The sequence below is a fragment of the Mytilus edulis genome, chromosome 13 (genome assembly GCF_963676685.1).
Source record: "Mytilus edulis chromosome 13, xbMytEdul2.2, whole genome shotgun sequence".
In the NCBI taxonomy this organism is placed as follows: domain Eukaryota; kingdom Metazoa; phylum Mollusca; class Bivalvia; order Mytilida; family Mytilidae; genus Mytilus; species Mytilus edulis.
Window position 1 is genome coordinate 18,770,333 of NC_092356.1, and position 15,955 is coordinate 18,786,287.

The following is a 15,955-nucleotide window of genomic DNA, read 5'->3' on the forward strand; positions in this document are numbered from 1 at the left end:
TATACACCACCATTCCCAATGTGAAATTGATAAATCGTCTAAAAGAAATGATTCACAAAGATTATCAACATAAAAATGGTAGCATACGCTATAAATTCATAACGTTGGGAAACCAAACGACATATTTTGTTAATAGTGAACAAAAAGTAAAACATGCTACACAGAGGAACTAGTTTGCTGATTTTTAAAAAAAAATTCGAATTATAAGACTAACAATGAGGCAGAGGAAGCCCGGTCTGTTGTTTCTTTAATTCTAGTTCTGGAGGATATATTTTTGGAACCCAATCAGAAAAGTTTGGGTAAGTAATGGAAAGAACATCATGAATATATCTGAATGTGTAACTAAATTATCTGGCTTCTTTGATCTTTTTGTTTTTAACAAATGTCTGAAGGAACTCCGACTCCTATGAAAATAAGAAGAGTTTTGTTCCGATAGGAAGGCCGACAATGTTGTTGAAAAAGTCTACCTCTAAATTCAACAAATATTTTGTCAATAAGAAACTCCAGCATTCTGTTCACTTGTTCCTCTGTGTAGCATGTTTTTCTTTTTATTAATCACAATTTTTAAAATTGAAAACCCTATCTGTATATTAAACCACAGTAAAATGCTTCATGTTAAGAGGAGTATATAGGCAAAAGTTTTGCAGAACCATTCACTTGAATGTTAAATATCTATAACGATGTGTACGTGTCACACTAGTTAGTAGTCAATCGGTTAAGAAATAAAATGACAATACCTTATAATAAAATAGAAGTCAAATTTGAGTAAAAAAAGTATTTATTTATGGTTAACATTTTCGCATGTTTTATAATGTAAGCAAAACTATCATGGATAAAATGTTTCCAACAAAAATATATAAATACCAATACCAATACCAAATTGTTTATTATAGTGACATGTGTTTTATGACAATATACAATATGTCAATAAACAGTTGTAATTACATGTATCAACACTCTGCCCTTTGCACCTATAAGTCACTTTAAACATTTATACATAAAACATAATAATCATTTAACAGCGGACAAAGTTAGAATTCATGTTTGATTGTTCCTACACAAAAAGTTTTTTCTCTTATTCAATACATTGTTAAATTTTTAGCAGTTTTTCTAGGATATTTGCAGATAAGCAGTTTAAATTGTTCATCTTTAGAAATGTCTTCAAAAGAGTGTTCCATCAGGAAGAAGCGTTCATTTTCAACATCACGTGAGTCACACATATTGCAAATGCGGTCAGCTTCTGCTTCTCCGACGAACCGTCCGGTTTCGATCCTCAAAGGAAGTATGCCGCATCTAAATTGTGCCAGTATAGAACGTTCAGCACGAATGCGGTTCAGTCCAACATATGTTTCACATTTATATTCTGATTTGAAAGTTTTATATGTCCGCAATTTCGGAAAGTTTGTAATAGAGTTTTTCTATTCAGTGGAACACAACATGAAAAGTCTGTCTTTTACAAGAGAAATATCACAAGTTTGTTTTTGATGGAAATAATCTTCCAAGTCAATGTGTGACAAAATAAGTTTCATATCTGATGACCAATTGTTCAAACACCGTTCAAGGTCCCAGTTGAAAACCTGTTTACATACGCGTGAATCGTCCATTCGAATAAGCTTGTTCCATAGTCTAATTATATTGTACCAGTGTCTTTCTTTACATGACAGCCATCCAACATCACCATTTGTAGCAGCTTTCGGGGCGAATTTATGAACAACTAAGAAATAACGAATGGCTTTGTTTTGTACCAAGTTAGCACATGCATAGTCTTTAAAACCCCAGTCAGATGAGTTATCGTCTAAAATCGGTACGACACATGATGTAAATGCTTTTTAAATGTCTTTATCCCAAAATTCTTAAGTGCAAATTACAACGAACAATACTCGAGGAAAAATAATATAAAAGTTATGAATTTTCCAAGACATGAAAAACAAGACTTAAGATCTGATTTCATTCAGAAAGTAAGGAGAGATCTGAATGTGCAGTTACAAGAGAGAGATGTAGTCGCTATCCATCGCTTGCCCTCCAATCAACCTGGGCCCAACCCTGTCATTGTAAGACTTTTCAATAGTGACGTTAAAAGGAGCATAATGAGAGTTAGAGAAGACTTGAAGGACAAGGTACGATTCTCTGATGACGTCACAAGGAGAAATATGCAACTGATTACCAAACTTAGAGACATGGAATGCTTTGAATCAGTGTGGTATTATAATTGTGGGGTGTTTGGAAGAACTGAAGATGGACTGCAACTGAAATATAGACTTTTTGATGACGTTCGAAGAAGACTGCAGGAAAGAAAATGAACACTTGACTTTATAAATTGATAATTTTTGAATAAGATATATATACTAACATAGAAATTTGAAAACAAACTATATATATATATATAAATACTATTAAATTATTGTTTAAACATTAGGTTGGCAAAATTAGTTGTAAAATATAAACTCTGCAATACTATAAATTTTGACATAAAAAGTATAGAATGATACTTTTGTGTTGCCATATTGAATCATTTACATATGTTTTTAATCTTTTTTCATTACAATTTCTTCAAATTTACTGTAATCAATTTCTGCTAATTATCATGTTTGATATCTATATATCCTGTTACTGTCAGCAATATTGTGCTGTTTTTGAAAAATATTTTATGTTGTATATTGATACAAAGTTATTACAAATATGGGTTCTTTAAAAATTCTATCTGTTAATTGTCAGGGACTCAGAGATAAAGTTAAAAGAAAAGATGTCTTTAATATGCTGAAGTTAAAAGCATGTAATATTTACTGTATCCAGGATACACATTTTACAAGTGATTTAGAAAATAGTATTAGATCTATGTGGGGATATGAAAGTTATTTTTCTTCTGTCAGTTCCAATTCTAGAGGAGTTGCTATATTATTCAACAATAATTTTGAGTTCAAAGTGTTAAAAGAAAAAAAAGATATAAATGGTAACTATTTGATTTTAGAAATTTTTGTAGAAAATCAAAAAATTACTTTAGTGTGCTTATATGGACCAAATATGGATAGTCCTGATTTTTTTGATAATATTATGGGCATTGTTGATGATTTTGAAAATGAAAGTTACATAATTTGTGGTGACTTCAACCTTGTACAGAACCCTTATATAGATTATTGTAACTACAAACATACTAATAATCCTAAGGCTAGAGATAGTATTTTAGGAATCATAGAAGAAAGAAGTTTAATAGATCCATTTAGGGAACTTTATCCCAATGTCCAAAGGTATACTTGGAGAAAAAGAACTCCATTTAAACAGGCTAGATTGGACTTCTTTCTTCTTACAGATAATATGTTAAATAGTCTCAAAAACTGTGAAGTACATCCAAGTTATCGTTCAGATCATTCTATGGTATTACTTGAACTGGAATTTAATCCTTTTATTAGAGGAAAAGGTTTATGGAAGTTCAACAACTCCTTACTTTATGATATAGAATATATAAATACAGTTAAACAAAAGATTAGTGAAATCAAAGCACAATATTGTGCACTAGTTTATGATTTTGACAATATTGATGAGATAGATAATGAAGATATTCAAATGAGAATTAATCACCAACTTTTTCTTGAAACTTTATTAATGGAAATCAGGGGGAAAAGTATTTCTTATTCCAGTTACAAAAAAAGGGAATCTGAAAAAAGGGAAACAACTTTACGAAATGAAATTATACAGTTAGAGGAGAATGTTGACGAACTTTCAATAACTAAACTTGAGAGCAAAAAAATTGAACTTGAGCAATTACGTGTTAAAAAATTAAAGGGTAAAATAGTCAGATCACGTGTTCAATGGATAGAGGAAGGTGAAAAACCAACAAATTATTTTTGTGGACTGGAGTCAAAAAATTTTATGAGTAAAATTATACCAAAAATTGAAAGAGATAATGGGGAAATACTCACTGATCAGAACAAAATTTTAAAAGAAGTAAAACTTTTCTATGAAAATTTATATAAGAAGAGAGATAACTCAAGTTCAGTAGCTGATCTGAAAGAAGATTTTAAAAATGAAAATGTTCCAATACTTTCTAATGATGAGAAGGAGAGCTTGGAGGGTAAAATCACAGTCAAAGAGGCTGGACAGGCATTAAAAAATATGAAAAATAATAAAACTCCTGGCTCTGATGGCTTTTCTACTGAATTTTTTAAATTTTTTTGGAAAGATCTCCATTTTTTTGTGGTTGAATCTTTAAATTATGGTTCAGAACAGGGAGAATTGTCAGTAACACAAAAGCAAGGAATTATTACTTGCCTTCCAAAAGGAAATAAACCACGTCATTTTTTGAAAAATTGGCGTCCTATTTCACTTTTAAACACTGTCTATAAAATTGGGTCAGCAGTAATTGCAAACAGATTTAAGACTGTCCTTGACAAACTTATTAATCTTGATCAGACTGGTTTTATCAGTGGGAGGTACATAGGAGAAAATATAAGGCTTTTATATGATATCATGCAATACACAGAAGATCATGAAATACCTGGACTCTTGTTGTTAATTGATTTCGAAAAGGCTTTTGATTCTATTTCTTGGGATTTTTTGCTAAATGTTTTAGAGTTCTTTCATTTTGGGAAATCAATTATCAACTGGATAAAAGCTTTTTATAACAATATCAAGTCTGCAGTTATACAAGGGGGTAACCTTTCTGAATTTTTTAACATAGGTCGAGGCTGCCGACAAGGTGATCCCCTTTCACCTTATCTTTTCATCCTTTGTGCTGAGATTCTTGCACTAAAGATAAGAGGAAATAAGGAAATTAGTGGTATTGAAGTAACTCAAGTTGAGCATAAATTGTCACAGTTTGCTGATGACACTTCATTGATTTTAGATGGTAGTGAAAAATCTTTATATGAATCCTTATCTGAATTGGAATGGTTTGCAAAAATATCTGGTTTAAATATAAATTTTGAGAAAACACAAGTAATTTGGTTTGGAAGTAAAAAGTATAGCAAGGAAATTTTATGTCCCGACGTTAACCTTTCATGGGGGGAGACAACTTTTAAACTACTTGGGATAAATTTTGATGTGGACTTAGACAATATTGTCAACATCAACTATAATGATAAAATTATACAGATTAAGAACATAATAAAACAATGGTCAAAAAGAAACCTTACAGTAATAGGTAGAATAACTGTGATAAAAACTCTTGTTTTACCTATTTTAAACCACCTTATTATGTCTTTGCCTAATCCTTCAAACAGTGTATTCCAAAAAATTAATGACATTTTTTATTCTTTTGTATGGAATTCTCCTATTCATAGAGTGAAGAAGGACATATTGATTAAAGAATATTTGGAGGGAGGATTAAAAATGATAGATCTTTATAGTTTTACCATGGCACTAAAATCATCATGGATAAGAAGGATTTTTCAGAGAGATAATAAGTGGCAAAGTATTTTGATGTCAGATATTGATAAAAATAAACTTTTTAATTGTGGTGTTCAGTATATCAAACAAGCTAGTTTATATATCAAAAACAGTTTTTGGAAAGATGTATTCAGAGCATGGGAAATGATTACTGATAAAGAAAGAAATATGGACTATGAATATTTTTTATCAAGTCCTATTTGGTTTAACAATATGATCAGAATTGGTAATAAACCTGTTTTTTATCAACATTGGTTTAATCATGGTTTACAATATGTTAATGATGTAATAGATGAACATGGATGTTTTATTTCATTAGAATTGTTACAGCAATGTTATGATATCAATGTAAATTTTCTAAATTACATGAGTGTTATTTCTGCTATTAAAAAAGCAGCAAACAATTACAAAAAAGGTTCATATAAGTTATGTTGTCCATTTATTCCAGCTTGCTTACAAGTCTTTTTTAAAAGTAGAAAAGGTACTAAAGATATGTACAAAATACTCATAAGTAACAAGGTGACTCCAACAGGACAACTGAAGTGGAGTGAAATATTAGGTGAAGATCTCATTTGGAAACATATATTCAAACTACCTTTTACAGTCACTGTCAATACAAAACTGCAGTGGCTTCAGTACAGAATCAACCATAGAATTCTTGCCACAAATAAATTTTTATGTAAAATTAAACTGATCGATAACCCTCTATGTACTTTTTGTAAATTAGAAGATGAAACTATTGAACATATTCTGTGGAATTGTGAGATTATCCAAAATTTTTTACAAGATGTAGATTATTGGTTCTTATCAGGTGGGGTAAGCCTGCCATTGAGTAAGTTGAATTTTATTTTTGGAGATATATCAAAAGTTCGAAAAGGTGACCCATATAATTTGATTTTTCTATACATGAAACAATATATATACAACAGTAGATGTTTTTCAAAAGATCTTTCAGTCAGTGCCATTAAAGAAAAGTTAAAATATATGTACAATTTAGAAAAAATAATGGCAGTCAAAAATAAGAGACAAAAACACTTTGATACCATGTGGAATGCATTTAAAGTATTATTTTTATAATTCAATTTGTCATTTGTTTTTACAATCTATATTTATTGTCAAAACTAACATAAAATATTATTGTATCTAATAGCACAATTTATTATGTACTGAAAATCTTACGGGATATTTTTTAACCTCTTCCTTTTTTTCTTTTTTTTTTTATAAAATTCTTTAAAATGCTCAAGTGCCACACAGTGGTACATAAACATTTAACTCTAATTATATTTTCTTCTGTATTTTCTTGCTTCTTTTTTTTCATATAAATAGAAAAAAATTAATTTACAACAATGTATATTGTCATAAATAAATATATATTCAAATCTATCGCTAATATTACTGTATGTATGTTTGATGTGTTGTATTTGTTGTAAATCTTGAAAATAATAAAAATTAAAAAAAAAAAGATTATGAATTTTTGAAATAATTCCACCGAGTACTCGCCCTCTAGCTTCCGACAATCTCTCAACATTCACTTTATAGTATTTAAATTCATGGAACATAACACCCATATAGTTGTACTTGTCGACAGTCTGTAATGAATTTCCTCCTTTAAACTTGTATTCTGATCGTTTTAAACGAGATTGGTGGACATGAACTACTTTCGATTTCTTCAGTGTTGATAAGTACTCGCCATCGCTTACACCAGTCATGGACTTTGTTCAACATCGCTTGCATGTCATTTTAGTGGGTGAAATTAACACTTTATCGTCATCATACAACAGTATCGATACATTTCAGTTCCCTATGCTGACACTAAGGTCAAGGTCTTCTGCACTAAATCATTAATGAAAATGGAGAAAAGTGTCGGCGAAAGATTATCGCCATGTCGAACACCGGAATTACAACTAAACCAATCCGTCAAAGTATCATTCAAACGAATACAAGCGGTAGTATTAACGTATATGCTTTTGATAGAGTTATAATTTTTCCCATTGATTTTATTTAAAAGAAGCTTGTACAATAGCATATCTCTATCAACAAAGTCAAATGCCTTTTTTAAATCTATAAATGTTGGAAACGTTTTTGGCCAGTTCCTCACAATTGCATTTAGTGTCAAAATATGGTTTTCACATGAACGATGCGCACGGAATCCATTCTGTTCGTCTGCTAACATGTCGTTTGTTTCTAAATAAGCAGATACTCGGCTGTTTATAAACGCAATATATAGTTTGGAGATACAAGAGAGCAGACTTATTCCACGATAATTAAGAGGACTTCGTTCATCGGATGTTTTGTCTTTAAGAATTGGACAAATTATTGCCTGTCGCCAGATTGATGGAATAATACTAATTTCAAATATAATTTGAAACAGAGAATGAAGCACGCTTATCACAGATTCATATTTCAAGACTTCATACGGTATGCTATCGATTCCACAAGCCTTGCCATTTTTTGCCCCATGTATTAAACGACTGATTGCATCGATAGTTATATTTGTATTCAGTTCCGGGTTTTCATCATATAACGGGTCAATCATACAGTCTTATAAAGAAGACTTATGTGATAATACCTGGCTATGAAAATTGTCATTAAACTCTGCCGTACTATTGCCCATGTTGTAAATATATTACAAAATTCTGTTTTCAATCTGTTTAGCACTGAATCATCATCTGTTAGTATTTCGCCGTTTGGACCGTTTACTTCCATGGGAATGTTTTGTACTTTTCGGGGTCCTAGCTTTTTGATTTTGTCCCAGAAATCATTAAGATTCGATGTAACCATATTATCGATTTCCAAACAAAAAGATTGTCGGTAATGACGTTCACATTGTCTTAATTTTCTATCAAATGATTTTTGCGCATGTTGAAATTCCTCACGAAATCTCCGTCTCGTAGATGATCTTCCTTTAGAACTGAGAAACTGTTTTTCCTTAAGACGCATTGCGTTCCATAGTTGTCCGAGTTCTTCATTCCAGAAAGGTTTAGAACTTTTATGTTGTTGTTTTTTGTCTTTCTACTTGCATCATATACTGGAATTTTGCAGTTCATTTCATCGACTATCAAAGTACAAAGATCCGAATAGATATTATCCACGTGACTTTGAGTCTCCCTTGTGGTCTCAATATGTTGAATTAAAGTTTGAAGAGCTGCTTTCCGTAGATCTGATCCAAAAAAGTCATTAGGAATCGATTTAAGCCTGAAGTGTTTGAACTTATATATTTTCGAGCTACTATATTCGGATATGTTAGACCCCGTTCACACTATGACATTTTTATCGGTTTAAAGTAGATCGGTTCACTTTAGATCGGTTTAAGGGCTAATATGAACGCTTTGAATCGATCTTCAATCGGTCTAAACTAAAACACCTAAAGAGGTAGTTTAGTTTGAATCGATCTAAATAGAACCGATCTAACTTTTAATGTGAACGCATAGATCGATCTACATTAGTACGATTGAATACAAAATAATATATGCGCATGTACAGCGGCAAAACTACATGTGCTTTTCAAAATGGAGGATCAGAATAAAAGGGCTGAAGCTTGGACCCATGAAGAAACGGACCTTTTAATTGAACTTTGGGGGAGATGAAAGAGTCCAAAATGAATTAGAAAACACCCCAAGACGTAATCTGGAAGTTTTCCGGAGAATTTGCACGGATATGAAGGATAGAATTTTAGACTTTAGTCGATCACCCCAGGACTGTAGAGCGAGGATTAAGAGATTGAAAACAAAATACTTCCAAGTAAAAAGACAGAATAAAAGTCTGGAGGAAAAAGAACGTCGTTCCCGTACCACGAGAGGATGGACACTATATTGGGGACGCGACCTTTTGTGATATCCTGTCGCACTATCAGACTTATTAATTTCCCTGGATGACGAGAGTGATAATGACGGGGAAAATGATCCCTATGAAGCAATTGCAGGTTTGTGTATTTATTTTGCTTTTTTTTTGCATTTTTAAACGCGTATTCGAAATATCAATACATTTTTGCACTTATCCTCCGTGATAAAATTATTACATTGTAAATAAAAAAGAACAATTTTTCTGTGTATCCCGTTTGTAATTTCATAAACATACATGTTGTGTATGGAATTTATCACGGTACATGTAGACCACATTAAACAACAGAGGCGGATTGAAAGGGGGTACCCATACCCAGATCCCCCTATAGAGCTACATATATATACTGGATAAGCATCTGAACATATATATACTGGATAAGCATCTGAACATATAAATACAATCAATATTAAACAAGGGGCTAACTATAGTCTAATATTCAGTGGTTATCGTTTGTTGATGTGTTTCATATTTGTTTTTTGTTCATTTTTGTTCTTAAATCATTAGTCCGTTAGTTTATATAGCTGACTATGCGATATGTGCTTTGCTCATTGTTGAAGGTCGTACTGTGACCTATAATTGTTAATTTCTAATGAATGAACGCACTTCGTATTCAATATAAAATGAATTGAAACTTTATATATTTAGACACAGAACTTGAAGACGAAGATAACAGTCACACGAGTGACGTATCCAGGCAACCCGAGAGTCAACTCCCTGGACAACCAAGACCTGAAACTCCAGCACCCTCCAGACCAGGGTCTTCTGGAATGCAAACAAGCAGAGGTGAACTATAGCACTATAATTATAAAGAAAAGATATGGTCTATTCATCCTTGAGAAAAAGAAAAAAAATTACAGGGAAAATCGCAAAAAGCAAAATAACAGCGCTTTTATTGTTGTTCTTCATTTTACTGATTTCCACGCGGAGCAAAAACTCTTACTTCGCTATAAATATTTGAGACAACTCCGTGCACAGGCCTGAGTAGTATTCTTTGCAAAATGACTACCATCACTATATTTGAACATCACTGCAGCTGTGGAGTAATGCCAATAAATTAAAAAAAAAAGAAGAGATCTGCCATATGCTGTGATAATATAGCCCGACAAACTGTCTTGTGCATATTTTGTTTGATCTTTTTTAGATTCTTTTTTAGCCTCACAGGGGCCCGAAGAGCCCCATGTGAGCTTATTCCATCACTTGGCGTCCGTCGTCGTCGTCTGTCGTCGTAAACTATTTGAAAAAATCTTCTCCTCTGAAACTATTAGGCCAAATACCATTTTTGGGTTGCTGCCACTTAATTGGTAGTTTTAAGGAAATTTTCCAGGTTTTTTTTCATATCTTGAATATTATTATAGATATATATAAACTGTGCAGAGCAATAATGTTTAGCAAAGTAAGATCTACAAAAAAGTCAAATGACCAAAATTGTTAATTGACCCCTTAAGGAGTTATTGCCCTTTACAGACAATTTTACACAATTTGTTCATCAAGTTTGCTAACATTTGAAAATCTTCTCAGGCTCTAGAGATTCAAGCTCTTGAGAGCCTCTTGTTTAAAAACGTTAAAAATCATTGTTGAGATAATGCAATCTAAACTACGTTTGCAAACTAGCACATTTTTACACTCTATTGTAATGAATAATTATCTTTGAGCCAGTTGGTTATGGCTTTTCGTATTTGTTTAGCATCAGTATTTGCATTGTCGTCATTCCGATTTGCTGGCACATTAACATTGTCGTCGATATCTTCAAGCCAATTTTCATAAAAAAAAAGTCTCCGTGCACTTCACAAAGGTTATGTAAAGTGCAACAGGCTTTAGCAATCCCATACACACTGTACAGTTCATTGTCCAATCTTTTTATGAGACAACGCCATCTACCTTTAAGTCTACCAAAAGCACATTCGACGGTCATTCTAGCTCTACTTAAACGATAGTTGAAAACCTTTTGTTCCTGGGATAAATTGTTTCCGGGATACGCTTTCATCAGCCATGTTAGTAACGGATAGGCAGGATCTCCAATTATAAAAGGTGGAACTTTAACATTGTCTAAATTTTCAGTCCAATTGGGTAATAGCTCACCAGCACTTGCTTTTAGAAACACTGATGATTCACAAAGAACATGCGCATCATGATGCTTCCCTGCATGTCCAACATTTATGTTAGTAAATCGATAGTTGTAATCTACAATAGCTGGTAAAAGTACAGAGTGATGGCACTTCCTATTGTAATAGTCCGCATGATATTCTTTTGGTGCGATGATAGGTATATGGGTCCCGTCGATTGCCCCACAGCACTGAGGAAATCCCCATCTAGTTCGGAATCCATCGATAGTATTCCGCAAGGCTTGTCCTGTTGGAAACTTTATATACTTGAGAAGAAGAATAGAGTTAATTGCATCAACCACATCATGAAATATCATACAGGCTGTACTACGTCCCATCCCAAATAAATGACCCAATGTTCTAAATTCAATATTCGTTGCTAGACGCCAAAGTGTCACCATAACACGTTTTCCAACTGGATGAGGAGATCGAAATTTCGTAGTCCTTCTTTCGATAAGCACAGAGAGCTGATCACAAATATGATTGAACGACTGTTGAGACATACGTATATTTTCATACCAGTCATTTGGTGTCCAATTCATAACATCCCGGTATAAATCAGTAGTTCTTGGTTTTACCCATATTCCTCTGTGGACAGACCTTCGGGTACAGGCAAGTGCAAACAAACGGAAAAAAAGTTTTCTTCGCCGGACGGCCCGGAGCATATATTGACGAAATCTTTGTCTTCTTTTGTTTTTCTGTTTTTCTGTTTTTTTCTTTTTATGAACCGCAGCATTTCTTCATTATGCAACTTCTTTGCTACTATGGTTTGCTTTAAAATAAATAAAAACTGGAAGAACACAAGTATTAAAATTTGAACTTGACATTCAACAGAAACAATAACATCGTCCATTTTTTCAAGTATGTGTACCAGTGTATTAACACATACATTTTATCAATTATTTTCTATTTATACACAGTGTTTACAGTTTTACGGTTAATTAGGTCAGATCGATTACGTTTTTAATTGTAGTGTGAACGCAGTGGTTCAGATTAGACCGATAGAGATCGTTGGGAGTAAAGATAATGTAAACGCTAACTGGTTCTATTTAGATCGATTCAAATTAGAACGATAAAAAAAAATGCTAGTGTGAACGGGGTCTTAGTTAATGTTTTAAATTCTGCCAATAGAATAGAATGATCTGGGATTTTACTCCATTCACCCAAATATTGGAAAAGATTGTTTTGCTCGATTACAGATCGGGTAGTAATAACCTCGAATGTGGAACACAGTTCGAGAACGTCATGAGAAACACACATATAATCCACCACGGATTTCCATCTACCTGATATACAAGTGAAATTGTCATTATTCGAGTCGTGTCTACCGTTTTAAACACACGTTTTTGATTCATTCAAGAACTTTAAGAATGATTTCCCATGTTGATTGGCTGTTTTGTCGATCGCTGTCCTGCTTAGTATTGAATCGAAATCAGAAAAGTCATTTAGTGACCAATTCGTGAGTTGAAGTCACCACAGATGACAATAACGTCACTTTCTCTCTGATCATAAATATTTAGCAGTAAGTGCGAAATTTTTTTTTTTTGAATTTCGGCCCCTTATAGAACCTTCCGGGGGCAAATAACACGAAAAGACGGTAAAACTAAAGTCTGTTGATTTGGACGTAAATTTGACACAGAAAAGACCTTCAAAACTGGCATCGACCACTTCAAAATTGTAATCATTTAAAATCCATTGTTTTATAAATAATCCTACGCCACCTGAGCCTTTCGGTGCATCACGATTAATATGTTGTCTATTAAAGCCTTTCAACCCGTTATAAGATGTGTTTCACACACACTAAAAATATCAGCATCGACGGCTTCTACTATTTTAGTCCTTAGTAGATTGTTGTTAACAGTCCAACCACAACCGTTGAAATGACCTAGTTTTATCGTTCCATTGGGCCGGGGTACACACTAACTGTGATTGATCAGAACATCGACTTGGCTGTCGTCGTTATTTTGAGTGTTTCGCAATATTCTGCCGTTTCCCGTTAATCTAAATAATTTCAGAAAGTCAGTCATAACCTTGAACAAAATGCCGTCAAATGGAATAATGTGCACAGGTAAATGAAAATAATTTTGTGTCAAGATATACAGTATAAAAATTGTTCGTGTGTTTAAAGGACAGATTTTTAAATCAACGAAGTTTCGTTAAGCATTTAAAAAGACTTACACATTTACTTCAAAACTGTTTAAAACATGTTCTCGATTATTTGGTTTTGTTTTATGTGTTCCTCAAATATGTTCACCTTTATAGCCCAAATAGTCCTTGATCGTTATAAATTTTTACCACATTTTAAGAAGTGATGACTTCAACTCCACCCTAGATTGGGTCCCTTGGTTCAGTAATTAATTGTAAGCAGAAACCCGTTACCAAGGAAATCGTTATAAGAACGCTAGCCCTTGAATATCGTATAAACTTCAAGATAACAACTCCATATGCAGGCATTTCTGGTCGTAAAAGTATTTGAAATCAGAACTGACCTCGATTTATACAGAATAGGGTACTTATTTGTACAAATGAACAAACATTAAGTAGTGCGATCGTTGTTCACTATTGGTTATTTAGGCTAAACCGATCATTAGTACATTTTGCACTCAATAAAAAGAACTGAAAAGCAGTTGACGTATTAAGTTTAGTATCTATATCCTATGAAGACTAAACCAGATAATGAGCCGTGTATTGCATTCATAGTTCGGCAAATAGTCAGGTGCTTATTACTCTGACTTTGTTAATACAGAACCCCTTTAGTTGTGTGATGTATTCAGCATTGATTTTTCATTAGTTTTATATTTTTAAACGAATATATTTGTTAAGAGAATGGCGGACTAAAATATTGATCATGTCATTTTTACACCATTTTCCGCAAAAATGAGAGAGCATTATTTCTGTTTGGTACATATTTACTTATGAATGTATGATCACCTTAATATAAATGTACATCTGAAGATGGTGGTAGGTGTCTACAGGTTTGCAAATCAGGCGAAAAAAAAGTTTGACCATTTCCTATAGTACATTTATTGTGAGCTATTGACAATTTATGTGGATATTGACTATCAACTTTTCGAATGGATTTATCATGTCAAATACTCCTAAAACATTTCAAAAACGATCTAGATCTTCAGAAGGAGACACCCCACCCTGAATGTAAACAATTCAAAATGACCAATACAGACGATAGTTCGAGCTCAATAAAACTTTTAGTTTCTAGTGTAAATGAGATAAAACAAGGCCAAGAAAGTATGAACAAAATCTTCGAGTCAAAGATCAATGAACTTAGAAATGATGTCCTGTCTACAATTGACCAGATGCAGGTTTTGAAATCAGAAATTCACCTAGATTTAGCGAGAGAATCATCACGTATTGACGATTTAGCAAATTCTGTTCACTCACTTTCAATACGCTTCAACAACATTGAAGAGTCAATGAACAACTTAAATACTTAAGCCAATAGTATTAATACTACAATCAATGACCGTAACTCAAATACACAAGTTAATCCGTTGAGCAATGATGCAATAATGCCCTTTAACGTCAGGCGTCAAACAGTTATTTCGGCTACCGTTAGCGTCAAATTGGTTAAATTCGTCAAAATATCCTTATCGTGATTCGTAAGAGGTCTCAAATAATTATCGTTACCGTCATTTTTGGAGAAAAAAATAACGTGATTCATCAAAATCAGTCGATGTTTTTATCGTCTAAAAGAAAGTGTACACACTATCGTCATACACCAAAAATTACCGTTAACGTCATTTGGCAAGCACTTTTAACGTTATTCGTCATAAAGGTATCTCCATTACGACCCTCATTAAAACTATGTGTTATATTAAATCGTCCAAAACGGAAGTCTAGTCTATTACTTAAAAGTCCAACTGATGACGGATGTCCGGACGCTTTTATTATCGTTTTTTCCCCAAAATAACCCAAACGGATTAATCATAAGCGAGGATGACAAATGCGACTATGCATGGCACCTATAGGACACAAAAGCATGATGATTAATTTGTGGTTGAAGGAAGAGAATCGACACACAAAATGAGGTCTTCTCGTTTAATAGTATAGATGTTAAAGAGTTAATCGTTTAAAAATGTGATTCATTTATTTACGTTTCTTATTTACTAGGATTGAGAAAATAATTTCGTCGATATTTGATTTTATTGTTTTGCCAAAGTCTGCATGAAGCCTTATGAAAACTTTACTTTGTTGAAAATCTAAATTCATGGTTAACTTATATCAACGAAAATTGGTATCCAACGAATTTAAATTATAAAAATAGATGGATACGTTTTTTTCTTTAAAGTTTGTATAATATAAAAAAAAAATCTTGTTTAATTTTGAATCTTGTGAATCTATAAATATATACAAATAAGGATATGTGGTATGATAACAAATGACGTTGAAAGTATCATCTGTAGGTCACCTTAAATGTTTAAACAATGAGCAAATCAAATGTCACAAAAAAGTGTTAAAAAGCCAAAATATCAATGTAAACTATACATTGTTGACTGGATATCATATATGGCTTTTTTACCTCATTGTTGATGAAACAGACTTTACAACATGAATGTGCAGATGTGCTTATCTACATGTGAAATATAAGTATACATAAAATTTATACATAT